Source organism: Pseudophryne corroboree, chromosome 1, assembly GCF_028390025.1.
Source record: "Pseudophryne corroboree isolate aPseCor3 chromosome 1, aPseCor3.hap2, whole genome shotgun sequence".
Classification (NCBI taxonomy): Eukaryota; Metazoa; Chordata; class Amphibia; order Anura; family Myobatrachidae; genus Pseudophryne; species Pseudophryne corroboree.
The window spans coordinates 145432774-145445006 of NC_086444.1; the positions used below are offsets into that span (position 1 = coordinate 145432774).

Sequence of the window (12233 nt, forward strand, 5' to 3'; positions counted from 1 at the left end):
CAAACCCAGCAGAGACATTACAGCATACAGTACATCAAAATATATAAACAGAAGCAGGTGATGGTGTTGCTATAGATAATGCACATGGTCATAGAAAATCACAAAATATATTTTATATTTTACATATCTCAACTCAAGGAAATAACTTTTATTTACTAAACAACATGGCTTTAAATCCATGCCTCGAGTCTTTAATGGTTCTTTCAGTTCATGCTGCTACTAAATTAACAAAATGTATTATTAATTATTATGTGCACTTGTTCAGGGTCAGTGCCGTGCTATACACTGGACAGAGCTGTGTCTGTGACCCAGTTACTTACTTTACAGAGCCACAGTCACATCCATCTAAGCTTTCCTCAGCAGCGTGCAGCACAATCATTGTTGGGGGAGTCTGAAGGCGGAGCCATGAGCTGTCACTCATGTGCTCCGCAAAGGCCCATGGGAGAAGCTGCTGCGGCCGCACAGGCTCAGCATTCCTCCAGCGGCCATTTTAACTAAGGTACTAATGCCCCTGTGTGCGGAAGGTGCTGCTGCCAGCTGCGATCACGTTAGCCTGAGCAGCGGCCTGAAAAGCACTATGAGCTGCCAGGTTCTATGTCTAATGGACCATCTAGCCGGGAACTTACCCGGCGTACCAATCCACCGCTGATCTCTGATGTCATTACATCCGGCCCTTAGTTTCTCTAAAGCGCCATTCATGATCAGGGGCGTAGCCAGAACTTTGTGGGACCCATAGCAACATTTTGAAGGGGCCCCTGTCCCAATGCTTGTAGAGCGATAGCTCTCCACAGCAGGTGTTAATTTTATGCCCAACAGTAATGCTTTAGTTCATACATATTCTGACCCATAGTAATGGCTTAGTTAATGTTATGCCCCATAGTAGTGCCCTAGTTTATTTTATGAGCCAAAGTAGTGCCCTAATTCACATTATGCCACATTGTAGTGCAGCCAGTACACATTATGCAACACAGTACCCCCAATTCACATTATGACATACAGTATCCCCAGATCATATTGTGCCACATTAGAGTGCCCCAGTTCATATTTTGCCACAATACAGTGCCCTCCAGTTCATTTTAAACCACATTACAAATAGAGAGTCCTGGGACCAAAAGTAGGTATTTGCAGGCCCCAAGGCAAACGTTTGTAAGTGGCACTATGTACCTCCAATGGTAGAAAATATGTAGATCACATGTAACTGTGACAGGGAAGATGGGCCCTCTCAGCTCTGGGCCCCATAGAAGCTGCACTGCCCGCACCTATGGTAGCTACGCCCTTGTTCATGATGCATCAATATAAAAAGCATGAGCCATTAAATCACTGCATGTGCAAATAGGGGAAGTAAGCACCACTGTACTGTACATGATATTGCAAAGTAAAAAATAAAATTACTTAGGGAAAACGTTGACTAAACTTCATCTGTGGATCAGCAGTGTCAAACAATCATTACGAAATGGATCAGCAGTGTCAAACCATCATTAAGAATTGGTTCAGTAGTGTCAAAGCATCATTAAGAAATGGATCAGAAGTGTCAAATCATCTTTAGGAAATGTTGCAGGTATTCTCATGAGTGAAATAAATTGGAAGTTTATAAAATTAAATTACAGCAAACTGACAGTCTACCTGGCAAATCAGTTACAGATGGCTTGCAAAATAAGCCAGTGATTTAACACTCACATACAATGAAGATTAGATGCCCTACGAATGATTTCAGAAATAAAAAGCTTTTAACATCAAGATTTAGCAATACTGCAACATTTAAAATCAGCCTCTCCTTTAAATTTCCTACAAATAATACATGTAGAATAATTTTCACTTGTAGAGTCATAAGCCGGGTACACAATGGGCTATTAATCAGACAATACATCATTCTGGTATGGATCAGAACAATATATCGGCCACAACGCTCGCGATAGTGCGCTCCTGTGGGTCGTTCCCTGAGTCATCTTGTTGGGCGTGCTGCAGGACTATGGGATGACCTAGGGAATGATGACATTTTAAATGCGGCTGCCAATGATACGTTGCGCCTTCACCCACTGCATCGTGCAGTTTGTACCTACTAAATTTATAGGCACATTGCATTAAAAATTTAGACATTTAAAATTTAGACGCCATCTTTTCACTGTCAGCATTTTATTGATGCCTGCGTTCTAGCTGTCATCCTTTTGAGTGTGTCTATGTTGACATCTTGATTGTTGACCTTTTTTTTCAAGTGATGATATCCTGTGTCGATATGTTAACTGACAACCAATGAACCTGTCAACATTATATCCATGAAAAAAAGAGAGACATTGTTTCCCCCAGCACCCTGAATGACAACAGTAACCAGATATAAATCCCACATAATATTAGAATTCAGAGATCTTGGTTGCATATATTTGCGTAAATGTGTGAATAAGCCCCAAAGCCGCATCAAGGCATCTCTGTATATTTAGGGGCCCTAGTGCTATATCTAGGTGCAGGGTGTGGCACCACAAAACACCAGCATAAGCCAGAAAGCCCAGGGCAGTTTACCAGTGAAAAAACTATAGAGTAAATAAATTAGTATTTAGGAAGCCGAAGCTATAAAGAAGGTGATAATAAAATGAATGTAATTAAAATAGAGAGATAGTGTTAAAAAATTAATAAGTGAAAAGTGTTAATAGAACATTATATCTATGTCAACCTTTTGGTTGTTGACATTTTGACCATGCCAACACTGTGTTAACTTTTTGGTATCCAAGTTGTCAGTGTCATAGTTTTCACCGTCTACGATTTGACTACATCCAATTTTATATGCTTGTCTCCTTTTTAGAACGCCATTGTGTGGGGAAAATGGGTTGGAGAGTAGTGATATTTTTCTCTCTCTTACGTCTCTTAGAGGATGCTGGGGTCCATTTAGTACCATGGGGTATAGACGGGTCCTTTGGGAGCCACTGGCACTTTAAGAGTTTAATAGTGTGGGCTGGCCCCTCCCTCTATGCCCATCCTACCAGAATCAGTGTTTAGAAAATGTGCCCGGAGGAGCCGGTCACAGCTAGGGGAGCTCCTAGGAGTTTTTCTAGTTTTGTTGTTTTCTAAGAGTTGTTAGGTACAGGAAGGTTGCTGGCAACAGCCTCCCTGCTTCGTGGGATTTAGGGGGGAGAGTAGGAACCAACTCTTGAAGTTAATGGTTCTCTATCTCCGCTGACAGGACACTGAGCTCCTGAGGGTGCTGATCGCAAGCCCACGAGGCGACCACTCACTCCCGCAGCACAGCCACCACCCCCTAGCAGAGCCAGAAGAAAGAAGAGTGGTGAGTACAGCGCCGGCGGCCCAGTTAGTGGGTCACAGGCGGGAATGGCCGCACAAGTGTCGGAGCGCAGCTCTGACAGGCTGCGCTCCAGGAAGGCTCAGCAACACACAGTGTAGGCGCTTTGAGGGGCGTCCTGAGCCAGCACGGATCACCTTAATTGCAAAAGAACTCCTTAACAAGAAGAACAGGCGCTTGTTATAAAGTTGCTGCACCAAGCAGCTGCCACATAAACAGGAGAGTCACTCCCGAGTAAACACAGAAAAAAGATATAAAGGCAGCGCTACTGATGAAGTGATTGGAATTGAACAATAATAAGGTAGTATAACAATTTATTATGTTAAAAACAATAAAACCACTAAAAAATGGCAATTTCTCTCCTCAAGATTATATATATATATATATATATATATATATATATATAATAAAATACATACACCACATTCAGTTGATATCTCTGTATATAATTGGACCAATTGGTGTCTGTTCCTGTATAGTAGACCCAGATAAGTCCACTAGTCCCATAGAGAATAAATTGAATCAGCACAGTTCGGTTATTAGATATTTACCGGTCACCGATTTAGAGGTGGAAAGGCTTCCATACATGAGAGTTCATGTTAGATTTGTAATGTCCTCATTTGTAGCAGTGAGTGCTGGAATTGTCCTCTTGTTACTGCACAGCGGGCTGATGGTGGATCCGGGGTTGGTTCAGACTAGTGATGAGCGGGTTCGGTTCCTCGGAATCCGAACCCCCCCGAACTTCACCCATTTTACATGGTTCCGAGGCAGACTCGGATCCTCCCGCCTTGCTCGGTTAACCCGAGCGCGCCCGAACGTCATCATCCCGCTGTCGTATTCTCGCGAGATTCGTACTCTATGTAAGGAGCCGCACGTCGCCGCCATTTTCACTCGTGCATTGGAGATGATAGGGAGAGGACATGCAGCGTTCTCTCAGTTGTGTTCAGTGTGCTGCAAATATCTGTGCTTAGTGTGCTTTATTGTGGGGACTGGGGACCACCAGTATTATATAGTAGGAGGACAGTGCACAGTTTTGCTGACCAGTGACCACCAGTATTATACGTTCTCTGCCTGAAAAACGCTCCATATCTGTGCTGCATTGTAGTATATAGTAAGAGGACAGTGCAGAATTTTGCTGACCAGTGACCACCAGTATTATATCAGTACGGTACAGTAGTCCACTGCTCTACCTACCTCTGTGTTGTCAAGTATACTATCCATCCATACTGTACCTGTGGTGCATTTTAGTTGTTGTGCGCAGTATATATAGTAGGAGGACAGTGCATAATTTTGCTGACCACCAGTATATAATATATAGCAGTACGGTACAGTAGGCCACTGCTCTACCTACCTCTGTGTCGTCAAGTATACTATCCATCCATACCTGTGGTGCATTTAGTTGTTGTGCGCAGTATATATAGTAGGAGGACAGTGCATAATTTTGCTGACCACCAGTATATAATATATAGCAGTACGGTACAGTAGGCCACTGCTCTACCTACCTCTGTGTCGTCAAGTATACTATACATCCATGCCTGTGGTGCATTTTAGTTGTTGTGCGCAGTATATATAGTAGGAGGACAGTGCATAATTTTGCTGACCACCAGTATATAATATATAGCAGTACGGTACAGTAGGCCATTGCTATTGATATATTACTGGCATATAATTCCACACATTAAAAAATGGAGAACAAAAATGTGGAGGGTAAAATAGGGAAAGAGAAACAGAAAAATTGGAAACCGCACTGGTATAATTGATGTATATGTATAATGATGGTTATCTGTATAAACTGATAAATAAATTTAAGGTTCAAATCCTTATTTTAGGGAGCAGATACTTAAGGTAACACATTCCTTATTTTTATGTATCAAAAAAGCTACCCATCAGTGGTGCTCCCCCGAGTCAGTTATTCATAGTGAGAACATGAAAAAAAGAAGAAAGAAGACTCTTGTTGGGAAGCACTCGATAAAAAAAAAGAGGAAGGAGACTGCATCCTCACGGTCACGTGGTGCGCACACGTGACCGCAACGAGCCGTTCTCGGCAAAGTCCGTCGCCAAGGGAACCAGCCAAACAGGAAGTACAGTGCGGCCGGAGCTCGGCAGCAGACAGGACGCGGGCAGACGCGGCCGGCACCTTCCTCATACCAGGATCTCCCCCAGTATATCAAGTAGGACTAGAACTTTATGAACATACACCAGGTTTGGTTTATACATGTGTCTCTGTGCACCAGTGCATTTTCAATACATGTGTCTCTGTGCACCAGTGCATTGTCATTGCACGGACCGGTATTTACAAATACCTTACCCACATGGTGCATAGACTATACTATTGACAGTCAGTTATCGCCAGCAAGGGAATTAATGCAACCCTTTTGAGGTCTATATTTCTATCAAAAAAGCGGATGTGGATACGTCTGCCATTTTTTTGACCTTATCCAGCACATAAACGCCTTCTCTCTCTCTCTTTTACATGGCAGAAACCCATAATTATCCCAGTATTTCCTGAAGACACATATCATATAGAAAACACTCTGTGTCAATTTATCATTATTTTTCTATTACTTGAGAATAATTTCTGAGAGCTGAAGATTTCATTGTTTGTGTTTCCCTGCTTCTTTGATAATTCAAAGTGTAATATCATACTTTCATTACTGTTTTGGAGACCAAATTTGGAGGTTTCCCTTTCCTGCACAGTTAAAAATACCATCATTTTGATCTAATGTTTTATTTTCATATATATGATAAACTGTGCAGCTGAGAGGTTTTATTCCTACTGATACTGCGACTAACTAAGCCGTGAAAATCCAGATGGGTACTTAATCTTTTGTTATACCTTATCATTTATGATAAAAAATTTTGATTTCTTTATCAAATCAGCTGTATCGATACCTGTGGCTCATATAACAACGTAAATTGGCTCCTGTCTGTGCCCAATTGTGGCCACAGTGTGACAAGGGTGAGCATAAGGTCTGCGGTCATACCCCGCTGGAGATGCCCAATCTCATCTGATCTTGGAAGCCAAGCAGTGGAGGGCCGGGTTAAGTACTTGGATAGGAGACTACCAAGGAACACCCTGGTACTGCAAATATTTGCCACCCATCTGTCACCAATACAGAGCATTGTATTACACCTCAGTTATGACCTATGATTCAACTATCTGCTAGGATTAAAATTCCCATTTGGGATATATAGCAGCTTATAAATGATGGTCATATTTTCAATAAGTGAGCAATTTATTATCACAGGTTGTCCTACAGTTGGAGTGTGATTACTAACAACACTATAGACATACCCACTTCGGCCTGAATTAGGTATTTGTACCTTACAATTTATATATTTCTCTTTATATTTTCGCAATGTCACCATTTAATAAACATCGGCACCCATTGAACTCCTCAATAATTGATTTTAAAGAGAATTAATAAAATATTGTATTTTAGTTAGTTTTTGTGACATTTAGTCGTACAACGTTATCTGTATATTGAGTGCTTCCCAACAAGAGTCTTCTTTCTTCTTTTTTTCATGTTCTCACTATAAAATAGGGAAAGATCAAGATCCACTTCCACCTCGTGCTGAAGCTGCTGCCACTAGTCATGGCTGAGACGATGAAATGCCATCAACGTCGTCTGCCAAGGCCGATGCCCAATGTCATTGTAGAGAGCATGTAAAATCCAAAAAACAAAAGTTCAGTAAAATGACCCAAAAATCTAAATTAAAAGCATCTGAGGAGAAGCGTAAACTTGCCAATATGCCATTTACGACACGGAGTGGCAAGGAACGGCTGAGGCCCTCTCCTATGTTCCTCATGACTAGTGGGTCAGCTTCACATGAGGATGGAAGCACTCATACTCCCACTAGAAAAATGAAAAGACTTAAGCTGGCAAAAGCACAGCAAAGAACTGTGCGTTCTTCTAAATCACAAATCCCCAAGGAGAGTCTAATTGTGTCGGTTGCGATGCCTGACTTTCCCAACACTGGACGGGAAGAGGTGGCTCCTTCCACCATTTGCACACCCCCTGCAAGTGCTGGAAGGAGCACCCGCAGTCCAGTTCCTGATGGTCAAATTGAAGATGTCACTGTTGAAGTACACCAGGATGAGGATATGGGTGTTGCTAGCGCTGAGGAGGAAATTGACAAGGAGGATTCTGATGGTGAGGTGGTTTGTTTAAGTCAGGCACCCAGGGAGACACCTGTTGTCCGTAGAGATGTGCACCGGAAATTTTTCGGGTTTTGTGTTTTGGTTTTGGGTTCGGTTCCGTGGCCGTGTTTTGGGTTCGAACGCGTTTTGGCAAAACCTCACCGAATTTTTTTTGTCGGATTCGGGTGTGTTTTGGATTCGGGTGTTTTTTTCAAAAAACCCTAAAAAACAGCTTAAATCATAGAATTTGGGGGTCATTTTGATCCCAAAGTATTATTAACCTCAATAACCATAATTTCCACTCATTTTCAGTCTATTCTGAACACCTCACAATATTATTTTTAGTCCTAAAATTTGCACCGAGGTCGCTGGATGACTAAGCTCAGCGACCCAAGTGGCCGACACAAACACCTGGCCCATCTAGGAGTGGCACTGCAGTGTCACGCAGGATGGCCCTTCCAAAAAACACTCCCCAAACAGCACATGATGCAAAGAAATTAAGAGGCGCAATGAGGTAGCTGTGTGAGTAAGCTAAGCGACCCTAGTGGCCGACACAAACACCTGGCCCATCTAGGAGTGGCACTGCAGTGTCAGGCCGGATGGCCCTTCCAAAAAATACTCCCCAAACAGCACATGACGCAAAGAAGAAAAAAAAGAGGCGCAATGAGGTAGCTGTGTGACTAAGATAAGTGACCCTAGTGGCCGACACAAACACCTGGCCCATCTAGGAGTGGCACTGCAGTGTCACGCAGGATGGCCCTTCCAAAAAACACTCCCCAAACAGCACATGACGCAAAGAAAAAAAGAGGCGCAATGAGGTAGCTGTGTGAGTAAGCTAAGCGACCCTAGTGGCCGACACAAACACCTGGCCCATCTAGGAGTGGCACTGCAGTGTCAGGCCGGATGGCCCTTCCAAAAAATACTCCCCAAACAGCACATGACGCAAAGAAGAAAAAAAGAGGCGCAATGAGGTAGCTGTGTGACTAAGATAAGTGACCCTAGTGGCCGACACAAACACCTGGCCCATCTAGGAGTGGCACTGCAGTGTCACGCAGGATGGCCCTTCCAAAAAACACTCCCCAAACAGCACATGACGCAAAGAAAAAAAGAGGCGCAATGAGGTAGCTGTGTGAGTAAGCTAAGCGACCCTAGTGGCCGACACAAACACCTGGCCCATCTAGGAGTGGCACTGCAGTGTCAGGCCGGATGGCCCTTCCAAAAAATACTCCCCAAACAGCACATGACGCAAAGAAGAAAAAAAGAGGCGCAATGAGGTAGCTGTGTGACTAAGATAAGTGACCCTAGTGGCCGACACAAACACCTGGCCCATCTAGGAGTGGCACTGCAGTGTCACGCAGGATGGCCCTTCCAAAAAATACTCCCCAAACAGCACATGACGCAAAGAAGAAAAAAAAGAGGCGCAATGAGGTAGCTGTGTGACTAAGATAAGCGACCCTAGTGGCCGACACAAACACCTGGCCCATCTAGGAGTGGCACTGCAGTGTCACGCAGGATGGCCCTTCCAAAAAACACTCCCCAAACAGCACATGACGCAAAGAAATATGAAAGAAAAAAGAGGTGCAAGATGGAATTGTCCTTGGGCCCTCCCACCCACCCTTATGTTGTATAAACAGGACATGCACACTTTAACCAACCCATCATTTCAGTGACAGGGTCTGCCACACGACTGTGACTGAAATGACGGGTTGCTTTGGACCCCCACCAAAAAAGAAGCAATTAATCTCTCCTTGCACAAACTGGCTCTACAGAGGCAAGATGTCCACCTCATCATCATCCTCCGATTCATCACCGTGTACATCCCCCTCCTCACAGATTATCAATTCGTCCCCACTGGAATCCACCATCACAGCTCCCTGTGTACTTTGTGGAGGCAATTGCTGCTGGTGAATGTCTCCATGGAGGAATTGATTATAATTCATTTTAATGAACATTATCTTCTCCACATTTTCTGGAAGTAACCTCGTACGCCGATTGCTGACAAGGTGAGCGGCGGCACTAAACACTCTTTCGGAGTACACACTTGTGGGAGGGCAACTTAGGTAGAATAAAGCCAGATGTGCAAGGGCCTCCAAATTGCCTCTTTTTCCTGCCAGTATACGTACGGACTGTCTGACGTGCCTACTTGGATGCGGTCACTCATATAATCCTCCACCATTCTTTCAATGGTGAGAGAATCATATGCAGTGACAGTAGACGACATGTCCGTAATCGTTGGCAGGTCCTTCAGTCCGGACCAGATGTCAGCATCAGCAGTCGCTCCAGACTGCCCTGCATCACCACCAGCGGGTGGGCTCGGAATTCTGAGCCTTTTTCTCGCACCCCCAGTTGCGGGAGAATGTGAAGGAGGAGATGTTGACAGGTCGCGTTCCGCTTGACTTGACAATTTTCTCACCAGCAGTTCTTTGAACCCCTGCAGACTTGTGTCTGCCGGAAAGAGAGATCCAAGGTAGGTTTTAAATCTAGGATCGAGCACGGTGGCCAAAATGTAGTGCTCTGATTTCAACAGATTGACCACCCGTGAATCCTTGTTAAGCGACTTAAGGGCTCCATCCACAAGTCCCACATGCCTAGTGGAATCGCTCAGTGTTAGTTCCTCCTTCAATGTCTCCAGCTTCTTCTGCAAAAGCCTGATGTGGGGAATGACCTGACTCAGGCTGGCAGTGTCTGAACTGACTTCACGTGTGGCAAGTTCAAAAGGTTGCAGAACCTTGCACAACATTGAAATCATTCTCCACTGCGCTTGAGACAGGTGCATTCCACCTCCTATATCGTGGTCAGTTGTATAGGCTTGAATGGCCTTTTGCTGCTCCTCCAACCTCTGAAGCATATAGAGGGTTGAATTCCACCTCGTTACCACTTCTTGCTTCAGATGATGGCAGGGCAGGTTCAGGCGTTTTTGGTGTTGCTCCAGTCTTCTGTACGTGGTACCTGTACGCCGAAAGTGTCCCGCAATTCTTCTGGCCACCGACAGCATCTCTTGCACGCCCCTGTCGTTTTTTAAATAATTCTGCACCACCAAATTCAAGGTATGTGCAAAACATGGGACGTGCTGGAATTTGCCCATATTTAATGCACACACAATATTGCTGGCGTTGTCCGATGCCACAAATCCACAGGAGAGTCCAATTGGGGTAAGCCATTCTGTGATGATCTTCCTCAGTTGCCGTAAGAGGTTTTCAGCTGTGTGCGTATTCTGGAAAGCGGTGATACAAAGCGTAGCCTGCCTAGGAAAGAGTTGGCGTTTGCGAGATGCTGCTACTGGTGCCGCCGCTGCTGTTCTTGCGGCGGGAGTCAATACATCTACCCAGTGGGCTGTCACAGTCATATAGTCCTGAGTCTGCCCTGCTCCACTTGTCCACATGTCCGTGGTTAAGTGGACATTGGGTACAACTGCATTTTTTAGGACACTGGTGAGTCTTTTTCTGAGGTCTGTGTACATTTTCGGTATCGCCTGCCTAGAGAAATGGAACCTAGATGGTATTTGGTACCGGGGACACAGTACCTCAATCAAGTCTATAGTTGGCTCTGCAGTAATGATGGATACCGGAACCACGTTTCTCACCGCCCAGGATGCCAAGGCCTCAGTTATCCGCTTTGCAGCAGGATGACTGCTGTGATATTTCATCTTCCTCGCAAAGGACTGTTGGACAGTCAATTGCTTGGTGGAAGTAGTAAAAGTGGTCTTACGACTTCCCCTCTGGGATGACCATCGACTCCCAGCAGCAACAACAGCAGCGCCAGCAGCAGTAGGCGTTACATGCAAGGATGCATCGGAGGAATCCCAGGCAGGAGAGGACTCGTCAGAATTGCCAGTGACATGGCCTGCAGGACTATTGGCATTCCTGGGGAAGGAGGAAATTGACACTGAGGGAGTTGGTGGGTGGTTTGCGTGAGCTTGGTTACAAGAGGAAGGGATTTACTGGTCAGTGGACTGCTTCCACAGTCGCCCAAAGTTTTTGAACTTGTCACTAACTTATGATGAATGCGCTGCAGGTGACGTATAAGGGAGGATGTTCCGAGGTGGTTATCGTCCTTACCCCTACTTATTACAGCTTGACAAAGGCAACACACGGCTTGACAAATGTTGTCCGCATTTCTGTTGAAATACTTCCACACCGAAGAGCTGATTTTTTTGGTATTTTCACCAGGCATGTCAATGGCCATATTCCTCCCACGGACAACAGGTGTCTCCCCGGGTGCCTGACTTAAACAAACCACCTCACCATCAGAATCCTCCTTGTCAATTTCCTCCCCAGCGCCAGCAACACCCATATCCTCCTCATCCTGGTGTACTTCAACACTGACATCTTCAATCTGACTATCAGGAACTGGACTGCGGGTGCTCCTTCCAGCACTTGCAGGGGGCGTGCAAATGGTGGAAGGCGCATGCTCTTCACGTCCAGTGTTGGGAAGGTCAGGCATCGCAACCGACACAATTGGACTCTCCTTGTGGATTTGTGATTTCGAAGAACGCACAGTTCTTTGCTGTGTTTTTGCCAGCTTAAGTCTTTTCATTTTTCTAGCGAGAGGCTGAGTGCTTCCATCCTCATGTGAAGCTGAACCACTAGCCATGAACATAGGCCAGGGCCTCAGCCGTTCCTTGCCACTCCGTGTGGTAAATGGCATATTGGCAAGTTTACGCATCTCCTCCGACGATTTTATTTTAGATTTTTGAGTCCTTTTTTTACTGATATTTTGTGTTTTGGATTTTACATGCTCTGTACTATGACATTGGGCATCGGCCTTGGCAGACGACGTTGATGGAATTTCATCGTCTCGGCC

The 12233-nt window shown here is 44.9% G+C and overlaps 1 protein-coding gene and 1 pseudogene across 1 annotated transcript in view; both read left to right on the top strand.

Moving 5' to 3' along the window:
- The window catches only part of CD180 (CD180 molecule), a 153907-nt gene that overhangs the window by 92415 nt on the left and 49259 nt on the right, over positions 1–12233 (top strand). The window lies entirely within an intron of this gene.
- Positions 6260–6380, top strand: LOC134942808 (5S ribosomal RNA; annotated as a pseudogene).